The sequence below is a fragment of the Ambystoma mexicanum genome, chromosome 4p (assembly GCF_040938575.1).
Source record: "Ambystoma mexicanum isolate Mex_15411 chromosome 4p, UKY_AmexF1_1, whole genome shotgun sequence".
Classification (NCBI taxonomy): Eukaryota; Metazoa; Chordata; class Amphibia; order Caudata; family Ambystomatidae; genus Ambystoma; species Ambystoma mexicanum.
This window is the reverse complement of record NC_090927.1, coordinates 560,308,562-560,333,538: the sequence shown is the minus strand read 5'-3', so window position 1 is coordinate 560,333,538 and position 24,977 is coordinate 560,308,562.

Below are 24,977 nucleotides of genomic sequence, written 5' to 3'. Positions count from 1 at the left end.
AAAAGTCAAAATGTGGTAAAGTTGAAGCGTAAAAACTGCTGAGCGGATTTGGGCCAAATAAGAAACTATGTGGGCATGAGCATTGACTTAATTTCTGGGACAGGAATGCGGTTATACAGGAGTTTGGAAAATATTTGACCGGGAAGAGGGTGCTCCCTGACCCCCCAAAGTAGCTATATCTCTAATGGTGCTTTGCAACACATGGGCTTTTCTGCTCAATGTGAGTGATTACTGGTGGAATGCGACAACAAAAAGAGTTCTAAAAGGTATTTGGAGGAGGACAAAGGAGGAAATTGCATCAGGCTAGAGGTGGGGACAGGTAAAAGAGGCTACTATGTGAAATTGGAGAGTTAGGGGTAGTGTGAGGAGCTGAGGTGAGTGGGGTGGATCCTGTAAACATGTGAAGAGGTGAGTGACGGGAAGAGTTTTTGATTTTCAAGCGTTTTTGCATTATTATGGGGATACCTGGGGAATACTGCAAGCTTGGGTAGTGTGTCCAAAGAAACCTATTGGTGCAACATGTACAGTGGCCATGGCCAAATGCAATTGCTGGTGGGCACAAAGGAACCTATTGGTGCAACATGGACAGTGGCCATGACCAAAGGCCATTGCTTGTGGGTCCCAAAGAAACATATTTGTGCAACATGCACTTTGGCCACAAAGAAAACTATTGGTGCAAAATGTGCACTGGCCAAGGCTTGAAACCATGGCTAGTGGGCCTCAAAGTAATCTGTTGGTGAAATATGTACAGTGGGCAAGACCAAATGACAGGGGCACCGGTCATGGTGGAAGGCTAGGGCTAGTGGGCCCTAAAGAAATCTATGTTTTGAACATGTACAGTGGCCATGGCTGTAGGCCATGTCTAGTAGGCCCCAAAGAAACGTTATGGTGCAATGTGTACAGTGGCCATGACCAAGGCCATGGATATTGGACCCAAATGAACAAATTGGGGCAAGATGTACTCTGGCTGTGGCAGAAATCCATAGCTAGTGGGGTCCAAAGAAACCTATTAGTGCAATATGTACAGCAGCCATGGCCAAAGGACGGGAGCACAGGCCATGGATGAAGGCCATTGCTGGTAGGTCTCAAAGATACCTATTGGTGCAACTTGTACAGTGTCCACAGCCAAAGGCCATGGCTAATGGGGCACAAAATAAAGCTTTGATATAACATGTACAGTGACCACAGCCAAAGGCTGAGGCCACTGGCCATGGCCAAAGGCCATGGCTAGTGGGTCAACAAGCAACCTGTTGGTGCAATATGTACAGTGGCCATGGACAAAGGCTGGGGGTTCTGGGCAGGGATGAAGGCCATGGCTAGTCTGCCCCAAAGTATGTGTTGAGCATAATACTAATAGGTAGATTATACCCAGATGACAACACAGTAGTATCTTTAACCAATTTTCTGGCATTATCTTGTGCATACCCTTACGCGTAGGACGTGGGCGTCATGACATCATCGTGCACACGTGTGTGTGACGTCATGCCACCAACGCGGGTATTAGATGAAATTGAAATAGAAAGGGGAGGTAAGAGTGTAGATCATTGTAAGGCACTCAAACTTACTATAACGAGTGACTGGTAAAATCCTATACATTTTCGAAGATGGCCGACTGGGCTGTGGGGAAACATAGAAAGACTCTGATTCTAATGCTAGACAATATGTTTTTGTTGTGTGTTTTCTCCTGTGGATTGAACTGGCTCATGGATATTGATACTTCTACTCTAAAGTTCAACTCAATTTGTCACCAGTGTTGGGTGATTTTGAAGACTCAGCTGTTGTCCAATATATATTCTACTATACTGGAAATGCAGTGTTATTATACACACGTGCCACTATTGCCTTCCAATAATTTTTTTCAGCTGCTATAACAAATACGGGACTATCAAGCTAAAGCGATGTTGTAATTAGAAGAGATTGCATTAATATGGACTAAATTAATTACATAATTAGTTAATTTGTAATGTGCTTTCCTTTTGTTTTTTCGTATTGTTTTCTGTTTGTCTATATGTTAACAATTTGTTTTGTTCCACTACAGGTGGTATAATATTGTGTGATTCTTGTTGGAATGTTTTTGGCATAATGCCCTTGTAGTTGTTTTAAAAGATAGCGTTTGATCTGTGAAGACGGATTTGCATCCGAAATGCATTGCCCGGAACACACAAGGCCTATTTTGTTCATTGCCTTTTATGGAGCAATGAAAGACTGAGTCATGATGGACTAATGACTTTAAATATCATGTAATACAATTGCTATTTTCTGACAGAACTATATATGTAACCCGTTTTAGGGGAGAGCACTTTGATAGCCTCGGAGAGAATTCTGATCCTTTTGTTGTATGCAACATGTACAGTTGCCTCTGCCAAAAACCAGGGACACTGGCCATGGCTGAGGGCTATGGCTAGTGGGCTCCAAACTAACCCATTGGTGTTACATTTCCAGTGGCAACAGCCAAGGTCCATGGCTAGTGGCTCCCAAAGAAACCTATTTTAACACTGGCCATCGCTGAAGGCCATTGCTAGTGGGCCCCAAAGCAACAAATGGTGGCTTTGCAGGAATCCCAGGGTCACTGCCCATGGCCGAAGCCAAGGCTAGTGGGCTCCAAATAAACCTATTGGTTCAACATGTACAGTGGTCACAGCCATGTAAACATGCTCCTAACGATCCACACAAACCAAAATAAGGAAGCAAGTCAAGGTGCATAAAGAAACCAACTTCATTTACTCCATTCTGTCAGGGGAAGGTCCACAGACATTCTCAATTACTTCCTGGTAAACCAAACACAGTACATCATCATATTCATAAAAAACACAAATTCACAAGTTGCCATTGGTTGTTAGGATAAAATCACCAATAGTCTTACATACATATCTTCTTCTAATTGGATAATTATTATCTTTGATTCCACCCAGGGTCCCTACCACTATGCAAGACATCATGTCCCAGGCATCATCGGAACGTGGTTGGCCCCACAACATGCTGACATCATTGCACTACTGGACCCTGTTACTAATGTGGCGTTGGGTGTTACACATACCCACAGCAGTCCAATTAACTTCTGGTGGGAAAGGAGAGATTGAAATGTTGCACTGGCTAAAGAATTATCAAACTCACTCCCATCTGGGCGCGTGATTGGTGCAGGTGTTCTGTGGACCTGGTTGCTTCATTGGTCAGCATGCCCTTATGTCAGTTCCAGACCGGCTGTGACTCTGACTCTGCTTGCTGTCTTCCAGGTAAGTTATAATGTCTTTTCTGTCATTATTATGTCTCATTCCCTCTGTTTTTTCTGTCTTCTCAGTGTCTTGCTCCACTGCGTTGTTCCCTAACAATGTCTCTTTTTGTTTTCACAGGGATGGTTGTGATCTCAGAGTTGCCGTGCCGATGGCAAAGACCACGGTGAGTTATTGATGCACGGAGCACTGCACTGTTTATTGGTGTTAATTGCTAACCTGTGTTCTCTTCCCTTCTTTGTACAGGTTGCGATGATGTTCCGGAGTGATGCGCGATCGAAGCGTTGCTTGCCCAGGTGAGTGCTTTGTTAATGCTGACCTTGTTCCTTCTCCCTTGCAGGTTGCAGTGAAACCCGGAGATGGGCGAGGTAAGAGAAGCGCAGGATGCTGCTAGGACTTGTTGCTTGCCCAGGTAAGAATTGTTATTAATGCTGTCCTTGTTTCTTTACATTTGCAGGTTGCGGCGAACTCCGGAGATAGGTGAGGTAAGCAAAGCGCAGGATGGATTCAAGACCAGTTACTTCATAGGTAAGTGTTCTTGCTCACTAATGCTGTTTTTGTTCTTCCAGGTTATTAATGGAATCCAGATCTAGGGCTTCAGGATCGGGCCGTCGGAGAAGCAGATGAGCAGGAGCTGGACACGGTGAGCGTTACGCTGCAGGAGTGCAGAATAATGCAAAGCGTGTTCTGCTGTTTGGGTGTGCTTTAATTAGCCCAGGTAAAGTAGTTCCCAGCAAAGTAGTTCCAGGCCCAGCCACACCCAAAACACTAGACCGCATGGCTTGGTTCTAAAGAACTGAGCTGTGTAATAGGCCTCCATGTTGGATTAAGTTCCAAAACTGGTATTGCTTTATTCCTGATAATGGGGGCCTTGGGGCCAGTGTGAAGGACTTTAGCCCCACTGCTGCCAGGGGGCTGTTATACCTTAGGGGGGTCAGGGCCATGGATCGTGACAGCAAGGCCATTGCTAATGGGTCCCAAAGCAACCTGTTAGTGCAACATGCACAGTTGCAATGGCCGAAGGTCATGTCTGGTGGGCCCCAAAGAAACTACAGTATAACACAACCCTTGAAATTCAGTAAGCAATCTTTAGTTAAGAGAAACTTAAGGTGATCAGATTTAATGCAATAAAACCCTTAAAATTCAGCACTCGCATTTGAAGCAAGTCCACCTTAACTATTTGTCCCATGTTGCGCATTGAAACACCTTGTTAGTAAAAGGAATGCAGTCAATAGAACAATAGGCAAAAAGAATTGTTCCATTTGTTCTTAAAACAACAACGCTTCTCTCACTCCTACAGAATGAGTCAGTGTATTTAAAGAATCATATAATAAACAGTGCAAATAATGTCAAGATTAAAGTTCCCATGTGCAGTATACGGTACAAATACACAGTGCATCCAACACAATTCATACGATAAATGTATTAAGGATCATGCCACAACATCAAAGTGGTCTAGTGCAATTTAAAAAAGAATTGACATAAAGTGCAATGTACAACACAACAGCACACCATTAAAGAAAAATATTAAGAAACACTTCAGTTGTAGAATAATAAAGAATGGGTCAACAGACAAAATCGAATATTAATGTTCCAATTCATAGACCCTTATCTTTGCCCTACATGTTTCAATCTCACAGGATAATTAACAGGAACTTCCGAAGGGGCAGCATAGTTTGTGTGGTGTTTCATTCCACCACTGACGGGACCAGTGGTGGAATTAATGGAAACCTCTGAATACACCATGTACTCAGAGGGACAATGCTCCTACATGCGATGTAGCCCTATTCCGTGATGGTCGGCCCATGCATGCCATCTTGTGTATGAACAACTAATGAGGTGTTTTTGTGGGTTTGAAGTTGTTGCCCATGAACATGACATATCAATTGAATAATTGTTAAAATGCATCCCTCATTAGTACCACACACCACACACACACTATGTTGCCCCTGAGGAAGAGCCTGTTAATTATCCTGTCGAATTGAAACATGTAGGGCATAGATATGGGTCTATGATTTGGAACATGAATTTCGATTTTGTCTGTTGATCTGTTCTTCATTATTATAGAACTGAAGTTTCTTAATTATTTTTTATTCTGTGATGTTTTGTTGTACTTTTCAATTTATATCATTAAATTTCAAAATTGTACTAGACCACTTTGAAGTAGTTGCATCCTGGATGAATTTATTTTATAAATTGTATTGGATGTACTGTGTATTTGTACTGTTTACCGCACATGGACACTTTATTCATGACTTCATTGTTTTGTAAATGATTCTTTGACTAAATGGACTCCTTCTGTAGAAGTGAGAAAAGTGTTGTTTTTTTAGGAACATAAGGAACAATTAATTCCACCCACTGTTTTACTGACTTGGCATTCAATTTACTGACAAGTTTTTTCGATGTCTCATTTATATGTTGCTTCCCCATATGACCATGTCACAATAGTGTGGGTAGCTCTCTCTTTTTGTCTTATGTGTATCAAGTAAGTTTGTGAAGAGCTGTCAAATAAATCAGGTAGACTCTATACACCAATCCAGATCCAGGTCATGGATTCATCAGCTCTGGTAGACAAAGGGTCACAGGTGACCTTGATTTTGAAACAAATGTTTGATAAACTCAACCTAGGAATGGGGGATAGTCATAATATTCCTCTACATCCTCTTCTAGAAAAAAGCCAACATTTTGACAGATATTTCTGACAATGGGATTTCAGATCTGGAAATCAAAATGGGGTAACATGGTCTGAAACACCCAGTGATAGTCGTGGCTCCAGAGGGCACACCCTGTCTACTAGGGAACAATTTCCTTTGGAGGCTATCCCCTCTGATTTAGGGTCACTGGACCCAAACAAACCATCCCTTCAAGCTGAAAAGAAGTACCAATTATTTCAGCCTGAATTGCACATGTCACTTGATTGAACGACATCCCATCCAAATTGAATTGCATTTTCAGAATACTCAGGTTCCTGAGATTACCATTATCTCAATAGGAGAAGAGGGTAGTCGGGGACCACATCTAAACTCAGGAAAAGTATTCTCCGTCCTAACAACAAAGGGTTTTCCACTTTGGAAGGAGATGCTTTGAAATTCTATATTTAGGAGGACCCCTAACACATTCAAAGTTCTCCTGAGAAGAGTGCAGTCAAATATATTCATAATTTGAGCGGAATAGGGCTACATCGCATGTAGAAAAACTGAGAACCAACAGTCTTCCTCATTCAGATAAATGAGCGAGAGAGCCTGTGCGTGTCTATCTAAACAATGGAAAAAGATTCATAAGCGTAATACTGTTTCAGTGACTTTATTTGACAAATAAATGGGAAGTTGGTCTGGAAACCCAACATTCAAACATGTACTACCTAGCAAGTGCATGCTAGAAATTTCAACTGCGATGAATCTGTTCAACATAACTATTGGATCGTTAGATATGTTACTTCTAAATGTTATCTAGTTAGTGAAATTCTCCTTCGATTTGCAATTCTTTTGGGTTTTTACAAGAATGGCGTTAACCCAATGGGCTTTGACAATATTGAGAAAGAATTTCAGTCAGCTCAGCCGTTACCTTATGCTGTTGAAGTCCAATCGAAAGAATACGTTACTATCCTGGGACAGGTGGGACAATTTACAGTACTGATCAAAATAAAAATAGGACAAACCCTGAATAATAAGGAAGCATTCATACATTTGAGTCATATCCTCTAACAAGGATTGTCCCTACATCCAACAACACTAGTCAAGCTAAAAGATGACAGCATGTGTATATTAATGAATAACAGTGATCTTCCAAGTGTTACTTTGAACACAAACACCTCTATTGGAATGTTGATTCCCAATACTATTCTATTGATACAGAAAATGGAATCATGGGTCCAGTTCTTGAAGATTGCTACAAGACAGACATTATCCAACCAGAAAAGATCACACCCAACAGGTGGGACATTTCTTGGTGTATTCTTCTTGCCCTAATATGATAGAAGATGTTACCTGTGACATTGTGGAAGATGAGGTGGTATTTAGAGTTAATAATAACTATCTGGAATCGTTTGAATACCTGTTTAGGTGAACACCATTAGAAGAGCTCTCTCCACCCAACTGGAGGATACTTTAGAAATTTCAAAACCAGAGGTATTTATGGTTTTCCGGTGGATGGTCAAAGAACAGATCACTCTGACCAATGCTTTTCAGACCGATGAAAACTGAGACTGGTATTCTTGTATTTTCCAGAGTATCTTCTCAGTTGACTCCTATGATTGTGCCCATACAAGTATTCAATCAACAATAGCCACAGACCCAGAAATGACTCCCGTGTTTGTAAGACAATACCAGCTGCCTCTCGCATCCATGGAATCAATCACTTTTGTATACTGGCATATATTGAAGAGACCGGCATGACAATGCGTTGGGAAATGTGCTTCTGAACTTTTGGTGACTTACATCTATTATACTTTTATTTCCACAAGTTATCCTACACAACCAATTGCATACTGTTGGGCCTTCTACCCAAATGTTCACAGAAGGTATGCTCTATAATGCACTATTTAACCCATTATTAAAAACATTTTCTCATGGAAGGGGGAAAGTCACCCTGGCCCCCACCAACCTGTTTTTGTTAGTTCAGGCTCCCTCGCTATGCTCGGTCACAATCGCATACTTGTGGCAAACATGTAGACTCTCCAATAAAACAACTCACCAGCCACCAGTGTTGACTGGTATATTTTGGGACCAGGCACTGCCCCCTTCTTTCTACACTAGGTGAAACATTCAGGCTTTGATTAAAATACATATTTACTTCTTTCACTTGAAATAGTGCATGCCCCTGCAGCGGCGTACTCATCATGGATATTACACACATGTGGTGGGCCGGACCGGCATGGGGTGTGGCGTGCCCTGTGCTTTGTTAAAGAGCTTGGGGGCACTCATCATAGCTCGAAGCCCCCCCCCCCAAATTGTGTGCTACGCCACTGATTGGGCTCTGCTACCTTGAACGCATTCAAGTGTGCTGTCAATGGCTGGGATGGGCCGCAAACTCGACCAGGACCCTGATCGCGTGCATCACTGTTTAAGAAAATAAGTGTTGGACACAGAGGCTCAGAAGTCAGAGACCCATGGAGTGACCACCCTTCCACACTCAAACTCCTACTTAGAAAGGGCTTTGTGGAAGCTTCATTCATAGGCCGATCATGGGGGGTCATTGAATAATGCACCTTGCACATAGAGCTCTGAAAATCATAGATCCTTTGAACCCCACCCTTGAGGAAAGTGCAATCCCTCCTCCCCACACCTCACCACGTTAAACAAGATTGAAGAAGAGTCATGTATCAAAGCCTAGGGGATTAAGGTGTTATGTTAGGCTCTGGGTTGTAGTGGACAACATGTGATTGCTTATCACATATCTTAAAGATAAATGCACACGGAGATAGATGGCCTCAGCATACACCTGCACAAGAGGTTTCTTCTATCATAGTGGTAGCTGACTCATAGATACATTTATAACAAGGGAGTTTTGTTGATACTAAATCGTGGTTCGTGATTTAATTTTCAGGCCTTGCTCGTGAAGCATTTTGCTCCTCGATGTACAGACAGCGCACTTCTCCCCAGGTCAGTGTTTTTTGGCTTGTTTACTACATCAATGCCAAAGATAACAAGTACTTCTGTGTCCATTGATTGATTTTGATTTTGATTTTGGATATTTCTTACGCGCACCAGGCAGGATGAACTGCAATCGGGCACAGATGTTAACTATAGTTCACACATTACTTGAAGCATAGCGGTTATAGCACATGTCACATAAATTCACTTGAATAGCAAGGTTTTTAGTGCTTTTCTAAAACTTTCCATCGATGAACATGAACGGATAGTAAATGGTAACTGGTTCCATAGCTTCGGATCAAAGACCGAAAACCTCATATCTCCCTTTGAGATCTGTTTAGTCCAGGTTACAGTCATCAGCAGTTTATCTTTGGTTGGTTGGAGGCGATGGATCCTGGCCCTCAAATATTTTGGTGCATGGTCATAAAAGCATTTTTGCATAAGGCCTGCCATCTTAAACTTCACCCAATCCTCTGCCATCAACCAGTAGAGAGATCTACGGGAGGCTGAAACATGGTCTCTTTTTCCCAGGTGAGCAATTAGCCTAACCGCAGGATTCTGGGCTCTCTGAAGTCTCATCATCTGTTTTGCTGGGATGCCTGCCATTAGGCTGTTGTAATAGTAAAGGTGGGAGTTGGTTAGTTCCCCTACAATCACTGGGTGATCTTAAGTTGACACACAGAGAAGCACATTGCTCAGCATGCGCAAGTAATTGTACACAGGCTTCACATTAGCACCTACTTGGGCTTCACTGCCCAGGTTTTCCTGCCAAATACATCCAAGGTTCTTTACTTTCCTTGAAAACTAGTCTATTCACCCAGGATCCGTGGGACTATATTTTGTTTTTAAGCCCTCATCTTACTGCCTGGTCCGAATAGAATTACCTCAGTTTTAGCTGCAATAAGCTTTAGCTGATTGCATGCCATCCATATTTTAATCTCTTGCATGCACTGGTCAATTTTTTCAAATGCCTCCACTATGTTCTCTGTTTCCACATAGATCTGGGTATCATCTGCGTAGGAATGGAATCTTAATCCATACTTCCTTAATATATCAAATAGTGGTCGAATATGTAGATTAAAGGTCAGTGGTGACAATGCTGATCCCTGTGGGACTCCACATCTTAGCCATAGTATCTCTGAGAGAAAACCTCCTAGTGTTACCCGCTGGGTGCTGTCTTTCAAAAAGGAACTACACCAGTCTACTACTACTTCCAAGGCTCTCCCGATTTTCCCAATACGTTGAAGGATAATCTTGTGGTTGATCGGATCAAAAACCACAGATAGGTCCAGCATCACTGTGGAGCCTCCCCTATCCACAGCTTCTAGCAGATCATCCTGGACAGCCAATAAGGCATTCTCAGTTCCACGAATGGGACGGAACCCTGACTGACATTCATCCAGGAGACTCTTGCTATCCACAAAATCCTGAAATTGACCACAGACTACTTTCTCTAAGATTTTGGTGGGCCAGCAGAGATTGGCTACTGGGCGATCATTTTTTTTTAACTCTAGGATCTAAGTTGGGCTTCTTCAATAGGGGTTTCACCAATGCTCCTTTCAGGGCACTTGGAACATAACCCTCCGTTAGAGATTTATTTATAAACTTAGTTATAAATGGCGTAAGATTTGCTGCCAAACAAATGGCTGTACAAGCTGGCATTGGAAATGCCAGATCGTCTGTTCGTTTTAGTCGGAGTATCATGGCTAACACAGTCTCATTCTTGATGGTTTTGAAACGGAAGCTCTCATCTCCTCCTATTAGATCTTCTATCTCTTTCTCTGTCTCTTCTAAAGGGTCCTCCCCTTGTTCACCCATCTTCACTTTGGTAATACTTTTCTTTTTTTTTTAATCACTTTATGTAACATTTTAAACAACAAACAACAATATAACAATATCCATTACACCATATTGTGTCCAAATTGCAATACCGATGAGAACCCTTGAATTAAACAAATTAAAACATAAAAATATGAACATCAATAACATATGCTGAATAACAATTTCAACTTCATAAAAGATCCATGACACACAACCAAAAAGACAAAACAACAAGAACAAAACAAAACAAGAAAAAAAACTCACAACTAACAGTCCCCCACCACTAGAAAGCAACCGCAACCAAGGTACAGGGATTGACCATCAAATATTGGAACCGAAACCCTCAACCATATAGGTCATTAAAAGGTCCCCAAAGCCGAGAATAACGCTCTTCCCTACCTTGTCTAAATAGCATAACTTTATCATAGTTCGACAAGACATGCATATCCGATAGCCACTCCTTAAACCCGGTTTCTTCCTGGACTTCCAGACTCGCAAGATTTGTTTCATTGCCAAAACCAAACCTCTATTAATCCAGTCTGCACAGACCCTAGCTCTGACCCCTCTCCCTCTGTTGGATAACAATATGATTGAAAGGAAAGTGTGAGGAAGCTTCTCTTCCATTACAAGGTCTAATCTATCCAATACCCCAGTCCAAAAATCAGAAACTCTCAAGCACGCCCATAACATATGCATCAAAGAACCCTCGCCACATCCACAACCCCAACATGAATCAGAGTCCCAAAGTCCCAACCTAGCCATCTTGGACGGTGTCCAATATAGTCTATAGAGGATCCTTTGTCTAATATATCATAGCTGTAAATCCATCTTTTCATGCACCCCTACATGAAGTAAATATGCCCATTCCCGAACAGGGATATCCACACCAAGGTCATTCATCCAGGTTTGGCGAAGTTTGTCCCAGGCCCTCACATCTATTCCTTCCATCGGCATTAACTTCATATACATGGAAACCCCACAATATGTAAAATGGAGAAGTTCACACATTGTAGGTCTCTCATTCATGTCCCCGTCCAACATCCCTGTCCTTTCAGTCAAGAGTAACTTTAAGGCCTCATAACGACCTCTTTCTCTAGCTCCAATCCCAAAAGATGTTCTCAGCTGGTCAAAGGGAATCATGCTACCATTTTGCCACACATCGCGGATTCTAAGTATACCCCTACATATCCAACTCTTCCAGCATAATTGCCTATTTGCCAATTGCAAACATGTGATCTGAAATACTTCTTTCCCTAATAGTCACCTCCTGCAATTTGCCAGCTAACCGATCAGAAATAAGAAAATAATCAATCCTCGAATGAGAGTCATGCACCGGTGAGTAAAAGGAGAACTCCCTCACCTCAAGGGATCAAATCCTGACTATCCATAAACTCCGTAAAGGTCCTACTAGCGCTCCCAGCAGTATATCTACATTGTGCCGAACGGTCCATTTTCCCGTCAATCACACAATTGAAATCACCCCCTAAAATCACATATTCCCCGCCCATCTCTCTCAAAAGTAAAGACAGTTTCCTAAAAAAAAGGATTACCACTACTACACAGACCATAAATAGAACCTATTGTAATTAGCCTATCTTCATATTTGATGTAAATAAGAAGTACCCTCCCCTCTTCATCCATCACTACCTTTTCTATCCGAAGCATTAGCACTTTGCGCAGCAGTATACCCACCCCCCTTGATTTAGAACTGTGGCAGTTAAGAAAGGTCTTAGTATACCATCTATTTTGAAGCAGATGCATCGACTCATCCAACAGATGAGTTTCTTGAATAAGGGCAATATCTATCTTTTCCCTCCTCAGCCTGTTCAGCACCTCCTTCCTTTTTCTCAGACTGTTAAGGCCTTTAACATTCCAGGAACATATTCTCAGATCACTCAACGACATGTGTCATTCGACCAGAAACCAACCATAACGATCCAGGACACTACAGGACAACACAGAACAAACACATCGAACCCATGAACAAACATATAGCAAATTCAATGACACACCCTGCAAAACTGTAAGGTGATAGCGAGTGCATTTATATACAAAAACTCCAAAGTCTCGAACTGTAATTGCCCCAGAACCCACACCCAATGCTTATTCAGTGACAACCATAACAACCATTTCCCATATTACACCTAACACTATCAACAAGAACTCCAAATCAGTGTGGAGTCCATGAGTAAGCCACCAGTTCCCTATTTAAAGCACTATACCATATCAAAGCCCGCAATAGCAAAGTCAAAAGGTGTGCGGACCAGTATCCACCTTTGTATCAAATCCGACAATTTAAAAACATAGAACCAACAGTAGTTGGTCTTTGCAATTTTATCAACCTAAATATCCCATTCAATTTAAAAAAAATAAAAAAAAAAATAAAGAAAATGGCGATAACAACTCTTCTCTATAAACTGCAAGACAATCACTAATACAGGTCAGTGAGAAACGAATGGCAAGGCAGACTATCAGACACAATACCGTTCAAGAACAGCCTGAAGCCCAGTGTCCGCCTAGAATCAATCACTGGATTACATTTTCAAACCAGGTTACAATGTGGTCCAATGAGAACCAACCAAACCACAGGAAGTTTCAAGGCACCCGCCTCCCCCTTCCCCAACTGCACACCCACATACCCCATACCCCACACTCAATAATACTATTATGACCACTTCCCTCCCACCCCCAATCAGCACTCAGGCCAGTACACTTTATAAAAGGGCCTATGGCCATTACAGTGCCAAACAGGAACGCATCATAAAACACATTGCGAGGTAATGCACCTGAACCAAAGTCTCCTGTTCACCAGATTGCCCTTGCCATTGCCATTGTCTGACAGTCCACAGTTTGCATAATGAGCTTCCTATAGCATGAAATGCACTCATGTGATCCACTGTGCTTCCCTGAACCCTCAAATTGTATTAAAGTTCTCCATGTTTGATGTATGCATTGTGCACAGTTAACACATGTTCAACAAGGCCACGTATATGTGTTATATCTCAGCACTGTACATATTAGAAATAAATGATTCCATTTGAGGACCATGGAGCCGGAGAATAAACCACCCGCCCGCACGTTTTCCAACTTATCCATTGTCTTCACAAAGTTGAGTTCTGCAGCACTGCTCCATGTTATCAATGTTTTTCATTTTTTTTTCTCCCTTTATTTTTGCCCAACCATGCACTCTAAAGTTTGAAGTGAGTTCAAAGTATCTCTCCTCTGCTCTGGACATCTTGTCTTTGATCTCATTCACATCCAGAGTCAGCTTAGTAAGCATGTCCAGAATGTTATCTTCTCTTTCATCTGAAGTCTTCTCACCAGTCCCCTTCTGTCTCTTAGCAGGTTGTTTCATATTAGGTGAAGCTGGCTCAGCCATTGCAGTGAAGAGTAGGTTATCAGTCCAGGTGCAGGAGCTCAGCCTTCAGGCAGCCATTCCTGAAGCTGACAGTTCTGGAATCATTGGTAATACTTTTCTGAACATCCAGAATCTTTTCTTCAATGAAGTTTTTGAATTAGTTAGCTTGTTCCTTAGTGGTGGTAGTAGGGGCTGCCATACATTTCGGGTTCCTAAACCTTGCCACTACGTCAAATAGGGATCTAGCTTGGTTACCTGCCTGTTTGATTTCTCTTTGGATCAACTCTTTTTTTGCTGTAAATAGAGATACTTTGTACTGCTTTAGCAGAGCATTCAACATCTCTGCGTCTCTATCCTGTTTTGATATCTTCCATCCTTTATTGGCCTGACGTACCTGTTTACGCATGAGAGATAATGCGGTCCAAACCATGATTTGGATTTTTTGTTGACTTTTAATTTTAAAGGTGCATGCTTATCACAAATCTCTTCCAAAATCTCTGATCCTTTACTGAAGAACTCCTCATATTGGAACTTGGGATCTAAATTTGCCAATCCCATCTACACTTCCTCTCCTAGGATCTTTTCCAGATCCTCCATCTTTTGAAATCCAAACTGGCATACTTTCCTGTCCTCTCCTTTCTTGTGGTTCTATTCCCACTAATCCAAATAGTTGTGCACAGTGATCTGGCCATAAGAGTGGAATGGAGTTAAAAAAACGTACTGCTCCTCCTCTTATTGCTAATAGGTCTAGACAGTGACCTTTGCTTTGAAAGGACTGCTTGGTAACCACCTCTAAGCTATGGTTGTCCAGAAGTTCTCTTGGAGCACCTGAATTGGGATGTATGTTACTCTCCAGCCATATTCTCCAATCCCCCATGCAGAGTAATTCTTTGTGTTTGCTCCCAATTAAGGTAAGGTGGGCATCTAGTTTATCCAAAAAGTTACCTAGAGGCCCATGTGGCCTATATCCCAAGGTCACCTTTATTGCCCTACTATGGGATAGGAGGATTGAAAATTCTCCAAATTGGATATTATCATTCCAGTCTAACCTTTCCAAATGTGAAATATTCATAGATGCTTTACAGATTATTGCCATGCCCCCTCCTCTCCTATACTCTCTATTAATAGCTGGAATAATATAGTTCTCGGGTACAAGCTTGTGAAATATCGTTTGGGACCCATCTGTAAACCATGTTTCTGTTAGGCAAATGAGCTCTAAATCTAGCTCTTGGATTAATTCTCCAACTTCCAAAGCATGTGCTACTACTGAGCGTACATTCAGTGAGGATATATATATATATATATATATATATATATATATATATTACATGGACGTGGTAGCGGTCATGTAGTTAAGGTTAAATTGGTGTTTCCATAGGAAGAGCACTTTTTGGGCGGCTTATAACTTCGCTCCCCCTGGACAAATCCTCACCAAACTTTGCAAATATAGGATATGGCCCACTCTGAATTCTTTTGCAAAGTTTGGTGAGGATTCGTCCAGAGGGGGAAAAGTTATAGTGGGGGTCCCAAAACCTTTTTTTTTCCCATAGACTGAATGGGAAAAAACTTTGCGCACGGCTACAGCCCGAACCGCTGGACGGATTTACACCAAATTTGTGGCAGGAGCGGCGGCCTGGTCCTGAAATTTTTGCAAATTTGGTGTAAATCCGTCCAGTAGTTTTTTAAAAAATGACCAAAATGTAAGGCAAAAAAATTAGTGATATCTGTGTTCGCTTCGCGGACGGATTTCCCTGTTCGCTCCGCGGACAGCACCCCGATTGGCCCATGGCCTTGCGTCATGTCCGCGGACATGTGACGTGTTCGCTGATTGGACAGCGAGGGGCGTGGAGCGCGTCAGATTTTCTATGGCACCCGTCATCTTGTATTCGCTGTCGACCGCGTACAGCGCGGTGAAACGTAGATAAAAAATTGTATTTAGTGCCCTGTGTTGGTGTGTAAGAGTGTTTGGGGAGGGTGGGGGAGTATGAGATAGGTTCAATGTTTTGTTTTTTTATGTGCTAGACGTTTTTGTTGCGTTCGATTTGTCCGCGGAGAACACGGCTGTTCTGACATTTTGTAAATAAACTAAATGGTAGGGTGTTTAGAGGACGGAGTATGTGTCTTTTCTGTTCGCAAGGAAGGTAAAAATGAGCTATGAACACTCGCGGTGTACTTAATTCTTCGTAAATACACAAACTGGGGGTGTCCTCAGGACGCTGTCCGTGTTGTAATCTGTCTAGTTGAATGTGTTCTAAGAACACTCGCGGTGTCCCGAAATGGTTGCAATTACACAAAATGGGGGTCTTCTGAGAACGTTGTTTGTATTGTTCGTTGTCAGGGTGAAAGTGTTTTAAGACCACTCCTTTTGTCCGCTAATAGTACAATTTCCTATGGGCGTCAGCCGACTTTTTGTCCACTAAAGAAACGATAAATCCAGCTGGTGTGCGCCGACATTATGTGATAATCCTATGACTGGCGCTATTGACCTGGCTGACTTGCTTTTGCGACACTAAATCATATCTCCCGCCCCTAAACCTGATATTATCAAAGCATTCATATTCCCCGCCTCTCTCCCTGACGTTACAGGGTGCGTCATCAAACGCGCCCAGTCCTCTCCAGTCCTAAGTGACTTTACACAGAATCCGGAAGACAACACATATTATGTCACAATACAGCGCGCCACATTGGTGGCGCCACAAAGATGACATTGGTGATGTCATCTTTGATGTCCTGGGTGTTAGTGTTAGCAGTGCACGGTGGCGGCGCGAGTTATGGTTGCTTATCTTACCATAACTGCCGAATTTCAGGGGTTTTTCGGTTTTACTTTGAACCATAACGTCCCTTTAACAAAGTTTTTTCACTGAATTTCATAGGTTTTTAGTAGCGCAACTTAACCATAACGTCCCTTTAACAAAGTTTTTTTTTTACTGAATATATATATATATATCCTCCTTTTCTGCCTTTAGTGTCGGGCCCCTTTTTTCCAATACGTATACTCAGATTTTGTTTACATTTCTTAAATATAAGTGGCCCTGCTCATTGTCCCAAGATTTTAGCTGCATGGATGTGTAATTTACATTGCTTTTGGCATTATTCATCTTCTATATGTAAAATAGAAATGACAGGCACCGTGTCCTCAACTAGCAGCGTTTATCGCCGTTCGCCGACTCCAGGCCACAAACAGGCCTAAACAGGTATTGCGTCAGCGCAAAGCGTGACGCAAAGAAGTTAAGGGCTCCGTCGGCCGCGTGTGACCTTCAGTTAATGCGACCTGTACTCGTGCCTCTGGGAGGTGAAGTCCGTGTCTGGCTACACAAGACTTTCACTCAGCCAGAATTCACGGCACAATTGAATATGGATGTCACTGGTATTTAACAAGCAAGTATTTAAAACATGTTAAAATCAAATTAAACAGTTTTCTTCCCTTCAATCCCCCAACTTTGATAACATTTCCCGTAAATTTTAAAAAAGTTTGTGCTAATTCGTGTTAATCCTATTCAAATGCTAAAATTACATATGCAATGTCTAAGGCCTTTCTAGGGTCACAGCCGCTTCTACAAGTCTGAAATCACCTAACTATAGATGTTTCACACACTAGCTGTAGCTTGCATTAGAGATTTTTGTTATCCTGTTACAAGTACTGCATTATGTATGTTTTAAACATAGGTTCCATGTCGAATCGGGAAAATGACATTCCCCAAATGTGTGAAAGTGGACAAATCTCACCTCCCTCTATGCCTCGGTTCTTATATCTGGCTGAAATGGGAGTACCTAGAAACACGGGTGTTAGGCACATCTGAAGGTCGTGTGTCATCACCCCCTTTGATGCCACTTGGGGGTGGGGTCAAATGACATAATTTCTTGTGATGTCATAAGAGTTCAAGGGTCATCTGATGTGACATCCGCTACCTGTGGCATTTTGGTGAAATGACTTCCCTGTACATCTGATGTCTTGGACTTCTGTAAAAGATCGGATGACATTGAAACTGTGTACAGAGTGGCTAAATGTATCCAATGAGAATGGCTAGCAAGACTCATAGGGCCTCATTACGACCATGGCGGAATGGGTTTAACAGCGCCAGTAAAGGTGCCGGCACCGTTAAACCCATTCCGCCCTATTACGAGGTTCCCTCGCAGGACCCGCTTTGGATGTTTGGTCAGACCAGACGTCCTTTGCGGGTTCCGCGAGGGGTCCAGCATGCTAACAACGGGCCCGTTACTAACAAGCCCGTTGTTAGCAACATCCCCAATACCATTGAGCCCTATGGGGGGCTTGAATGAGAATGGGGATGTCTGGGTCCGAATTCCCTGAATGGGGAAATACCAGGCCCTCCTATGTCGGAATGGCCCGGTTATTCCCCATTCAGGGAACCCGGACCCGGACCCGAGTTTGGAGACAGCCATGCCCTTGTTAAGGGCATGGCTGCCTCCAAACTCGTAATGAGGCCCATAGTGTAATTTAGACATTAAGGGCCTCATTATGAGAATCCCGCTAAAAACACAGTAATTACCGAAATGGTGGTAATAGCACGTCCATGCACCCTTGATGCCGCTAATAGCAGCTGGTTACGAGTGCGCGAGCACGCGCAAACCCCCATGCCTGTAATGGCTGCACCGCCATGCCGCTAAATGCCTTCCAACACCCCGATAGAGCCATCACAGGACCCGCCGATACCGCCTCCACCAAGGAGCAACCCCTTAATAATGACCCGGTAATACCATCATGCAAATACCGGGCTCATAATACCGGACCCAGAAGTAACGTCATTGCGCCGGAATGGGAAATGCGCCGGCGGCCATCTTAAGAAACACAATCCATTGCAATCCTCTCAACCCAGCAGTGCTAGAGAGTGGAGAGCAGGGCCATACTATCCATCATGTCTAAGGCAACCCGCAAGACCACCCCCCGCTTGCGCAAGAAGCGCTTCTCCAATGAGGAGCTCAACATGATTGCAGATACACTGGCAGCCCATGCGTATGAGGTGTTCGCCAACAACCTGAAAAGGGAAGTGCAAATCTGAAAAACAAAATATGGGAGGACGTTGCACGGAAGGGGACAGCGGTTGGCACCACCCCCGCATGGTGAAAGACTGCAAGAAGAGATGGGATGACCTACGTCTCTGTGTGCGAAACATCCTATCATCAAATCGCAGGGAGACCATGGCTACAGGGGGGGGCACTCACCCATCTAATTGATGCGATGGGAGGAGACCTGCAGCACCACTATAAATATGTAGTCGATTGAAGGCTTCGGTGAAACGGAGACGGGTGCAGCGACATCGGGAGATAGAGGTGAGTGACCTCGCAAACCCCAGTAGACCAAAACATGATATAGTACAACAGATGTGAACGTGAACCAAGCCATGCCCATCATACACACATATACAGATCCATGTCCAGATGGTGGCCCAAACCCTGGCACAGTGAAATGCATGCTGCGTGCCAATCCCATTACCAACAGACACCCAACACACAGGGATCATTCACATGTCACACATCATGCAAAGCCCTGCATCTCTTGTTCCCCCACAGGCACTGACGCAGAAAGTGAAGGACAGGACCCTGCCCCAAGGGCATTGACACACTCCAAGGCATCCAGGGCAGGACCAGCAGGCACTGGGCTTTCCACCTCTGGGGCAGCACGGACAGCCAGAGTGCAACCCAGGGCACCTGTACAGCCCAGGCCAGCTGAGGAGGATAATACAGCAGCCGACGAGACTGCCAATACAGTGTCGGCAACTATTGCAGAGGGAGAAGCTGATGGTACGCAGTCCGCTGCCACCAGGTCTGTAGGTGAGGCAGCAGCCACAGCCCCCCTCAGCGACGTGGATGAATACCAGGACATGGACGACACCATCCATGTTGAATGTCCCCATACTCCAATCCCCCTGTCCAGCCCTCAGCACTCCACACAGGGCACACCAGCATGCCCCATGCAGGTACCTGTGGTTCACCTGGGGAGTCCGCATCTGTCCACCATATCAGAGGGCAGCCCTGCAATGGTCCACCCAGCCACAGCATCGTCCACCTTCACAGCCCCCTCTGACATGGAGGCACGCCTGACGAGGGTAGAGGCCTGCCAGGACTCCATGATAGAACTGGTCCGCCAGTATATGGCCGAGGGGGAACAGACAAGGCGTGAAATACAGGAGGCAAATGGCGCAACCATAGTGGCCATCAACTCAAGCGCCATAGTCATTTGTGACAGTTTAGGGGCAGTGACACAGGTCCTTAGCAGGATGATGGATATGCAGCAGCAACAACCTGCACCGGCAGTGCCATATCCATCCACCTCCACCCCATCAACCACACCTGCCAGCTCGACTCTCTCAAGCCCTGTGCAGATGATGAGGCGCATCGCAACGCACACGGACATGTTGCCCCCAGACCCGAAAAGAGGCCGGAAATAGCCGGCCCACCCACATCCTGTGTGGGTCGGACAATGGGTGAGGGGAGGGTGGTGTTGGTGGCCGTTTGGGGGGTGTTGTGGGTGTTTATTGTGGGTATGGGGTGTTGCGGGGTATGGGGTGTTTGGGGGGTATGGGGCATTTGGGGGTATGGGGTGTTTTGGGGGGAATGGGGCATTTGGTGGTTTTGGGGGGAGGGGGGAAGGGTGTGTTAGGGGTGGAGGGATGAAGCACTATATTGTTATTATTCATAATACACCCGTTGTGTTCAAATTCATTACATGACTGTACATTGTTCATTTCCTGTGTGTTTATTCAATTCATGACAGCACACAGTGCCCAACTCCCCACACACCCTGTGACCATGTCTACACAATCCCAGTGCCCAGTGTAGTACTAACACATAACCATCAATGTCAGTGTGGTTCAGAAGTAATCGTCAATCAGTGATTGGCGCACAGCACAGCCATCTTGTGCATCACGAAGTGCCAGGGGTGCTGCTTCTCCTCCATCATCATCCTCATCATCCTCAAACGGTGCATGCAGGTCAATGTCAGGTGGCAGTGGTATGTTTCTCCAGATGCACATGTTGTGCAGCATGACACAGACCATGGTGATCTCTGCCACCCTCTCAGGCCCATAAAGGAGTGCTCCACCAGACCTGCTGAGGCAGCAGAACCGTGCCTTCAACAGGCCAAAGGTCTGCTCAATCACAACACGGGTATGGGTATGAAGCCGATTGTACTCCTCTTTGTGCCTGTTCTGTGGGTGCCGTACATGGGTAAGTAGCCACGGATTCACGGGATAGCCACCATCACCTGCATGGGAACACAATGAGGTATGTGTGAGTTAAAATCTAACCTGACACCTTTAGGAATCACTGCCATGGCTGCAGCTATTTGGTATTGACATGCACATGTCCCTGGTTGTATGCACACAGGTTCATTTGATGCACTGTGTACTGTACTATGGTCTGCTGGTGTGGATTGCATAGTACAGATGATGCAGGGTGTTCACTTGCATGCTGATGCAGATGTACTGTTGATGTGGAAAAATGTCTTGCCACCCATATTTGCGATGTATGGTACTTTGTAAGTATTCCCACTGGCGGCATTGCTACAGGTTTAATCATCTTTAGTCATCCATTGCTTGACGTTCCCATGGTGGCCTGCTTGTGCGTCTGGCATGTTGTCATTGCTGTGCAGCATTGGTCTTATGTATGCCATTGATGTGTCATGTTCAGGTTGGGATGTTCAGGGCAACAGTGTTTAGCTGTAGGTACATAGTCCACTCATCGCCCAATCTCACCCAGGTGGAGTATGCATCCCCCCAATCTCACCCAGGTGGAGTATGCATCCCCCCCAATCTCACCCAGGTGGAGTATGCACCCCGCCAATCTCACCCAGGTCGAGTATGCATCCCCCCATCTCACAATCCCACTGCACTGCCATGGCCCAGTCAGGCAACTTACCAAGCAGCCAGGCACGTCGCCCAGCATCTCGCTCCATGTAGCGGGGTAGCGTGGAGTTACGCGGGAACATTGCATCATGTTTAGATCTGGGATTTCGGGCGCAACAATGTGTGATGATCTTGCTGGAGTCACATACCATCTGCTCATTGATGGAGTGGTATTGCTTGCGATTGCGGTACACCACCTCATTGGCATGAGGGACCACCAATTCTACATGGGTGCAGTGGAGGGCACCGACACAATTGGGCATGCCTGCCAGTGCATGGAAGCCTACTTTAGTTTCAGCAAGCTCCTGGCCAGTCCGTGGTAGGGATATGTGGATGCTTGCATGCTTCAGGAGGACATCAAGCACTTGGGTCAGCATGAGAGAAAAGAGTGGTTGTGATATGCCATGCAGCTGGCCCACTGTGTGCTGGTAGGTGCCTGTGGTCAGGAAGTGGAGCACACACACCACCTTCAGTAGATGGTGGATGGCAGTGCAGATTTCTATCAGGCTGACAATATCGTCGTGTATTATGTCCACTATGGTGGTGATGGTGTCCTAGTCCAAACGGTACAGGGTGTGGGTCTGCATAGGGGTTAGGTTGAATGGACTGGCTCTGAGGTGAGGTATTGGTGGCTGCCTACGTGGTACCACTGGCTGCACTGGTGGGACCTGCTGGACCTATCTCACCCTCCTTTTCCTCCTGCATCTCCTCTGTGCTGCCTGTTGTTGTAGTTGTTGTTGCTGGTGTAACAGTGCAGGCATGTCCTCCAGCCCCAGGATTGCTACAGCAAGTGGGATAATGTTGGCGTTGGAAGGAGTGTGGTGTGTGGGTGTGCTCCTTTTGTTCTGGACAGGTTCCATTTACTCCACCTATGGTGATTGTGTACACCTGTGGCAGTTGGCTACACTGCAGGTTGCTATTTACGGGTGGTCCGCGATGCCTGTAATACCGCCATCGTGCAGGCTTTATTTATCCCCTTCGGGATGCCGGTAAGTGCATGCCCGCGTGACTTGTAATGTCCTCCTGTTAGCAGAATCCCGGTATTGCCGCTGTGAAGGGGCGCGTGTACGTGCGCATGCGAGTAAGAAGGGGCACGGTACGGGCAAGGGTGGGATTAACAGGTTGTCGTCTCGTAATGGCCCGGACTGGTAATTGATGCCGGTAATACCATTCCGCCTTCCTTTTTTCATTATCTCTATGCTCGAAATGAGGCCTCAAAATTTTAAAGGTAAGGATGCCAAATTTGTGACATGATTTTATAGGGAATCTAGTTGAGGGGGGTGAGGGGGCTGTGAGCCTTGTTTCTCCATCGCTTTGCCAGATGATCTTTGTGACCATGACATCCCTGTAGTTTACTGTGAACTCGAATTTAAAGGCAGAGACATTAAGGCCCGGATTCACACCACGTTTTCCAATGGGGGGTTGCCATTATAAAACACTTTTGTGAATTAGGCCCTAAATATCCTGCTGGGTGATTCTGTTTAACAATGGACATTTAGTTGTGTGGGCTACGGGTACATAGTCTACCTCGTTCTGCCAGCCGATAATTGTGGCTATGATGATTTTAAAATGCAAATTGAATCTTGTATGCCTCGTCATATTATGCACATACATCAGTATGTACAGTATTTATGCATGTAATTTTAATGGAATTGTATTTTCGTGTTTTAATTTATATGGCTCTGTGCCGAAAACAAGTGCTATTGAATTGAACTGAATAATCAATTAGCATATCAATCTAGGTAATCGGTCTGTATTTCCCGGGAGAAGCTTGGTCACCTTACCACCTCATCTATTTTTCTTCAGTATTGCCAAATGTTTCACAGGATCCCTGTTACATTTTTGACGATGGTAAGCAATTCTGATTTTTTGTTTCATGGGCATAATTAGAGTGATTTAATGATTGTATACCCGCTGCGGATTACTAGTGTAATCCACAGGCAACCTACATATGAGGCTTGATTGATCTTTACAGAAAGCCTTGCTTAGTGCTGATCAATGTGTTTTCTGCCTCGTTACTCAGTTTCATTTTGAAGACATGAAGTTTGGCTTATATTACTTTTTGAAAATATATTTGTAAATACATATCTGGTTTCCGATGTATTTTGATTGTGTCACTGTATTCTGCTGCATATTTTGAGAGAAGCTCTCCCTTACTTGCATGTGTGCATTCCCACGACTGTGTGCCAATTATGAAACAAGAGCCAATGCATTTGTCTCACAAGAAAGCTGCAGTGTCCAAATTAGATGATGCCATTTTCTTATGAGAGACAATAGACGCGTCCATCGTTCAAGGGGCGTCCTGTTTTTCGGCGAAGGATTTGCTAACAATAACCTCCTTAGGGACAGTGTGATGAAAGTCCAGCGTTTGACTGAGCGGAGACTGCCACTCTTTGAGGGTGTGGTAGGTGCTCTACAGTCTAGTGTCATGTTTCCATGAGCTGCAAAGCTGCTGCAACATGTGGAGTATTCGTGCATATTCAACTCATCAGTTTCGTATGTGCGCTGTGATATAATATAGAACAGCATTCAATGGTTGGTGATTTCGTTTCCCTTGCTGTCGCAAAGCATGGTTCCGTGTTAGGGGTTTGTAATACTTCTACTATTATTATTATTATTATTATTATTATTATTATTATGAATCTTTTGAATGTGGTTTGGAAGGGGTAACGCTTGTACTATCTAGAAGTGCAATCATTTTGTTTTAGGCACTAGCAGCATTTCCACTGTTTAAAGTTACGTTTCAACAGGTTTGTGACAGTGTTCGATTGCTGAATGTTGCCATTGTCACAGGCAGTAGGTGTGTCTAGACCTTTGAATAAGGGCTGAGATGCATCTGCATTCTCCGTCTAACGATGAGCGATGAGCGCTGCACCTGGCTCAGAATGATGACACCCTTCCCAGCTAAAAAGGCGCGTTAGGAAAAACATCTCGACGTTCCAACCTTCATTACTGTTAGTTAACAGACCGTTTATGCGTCAAGAGGGGATGTTTCTGTAAGACAGCTTGTTTTGAAGCCTGACTTACAGTTTTGTTAAAAAAGTGCAGAGGATTTCTATGGATGTACATTTTCCACATTTTCATTTAAAAAGAGGATCTTTGATTCGGATGT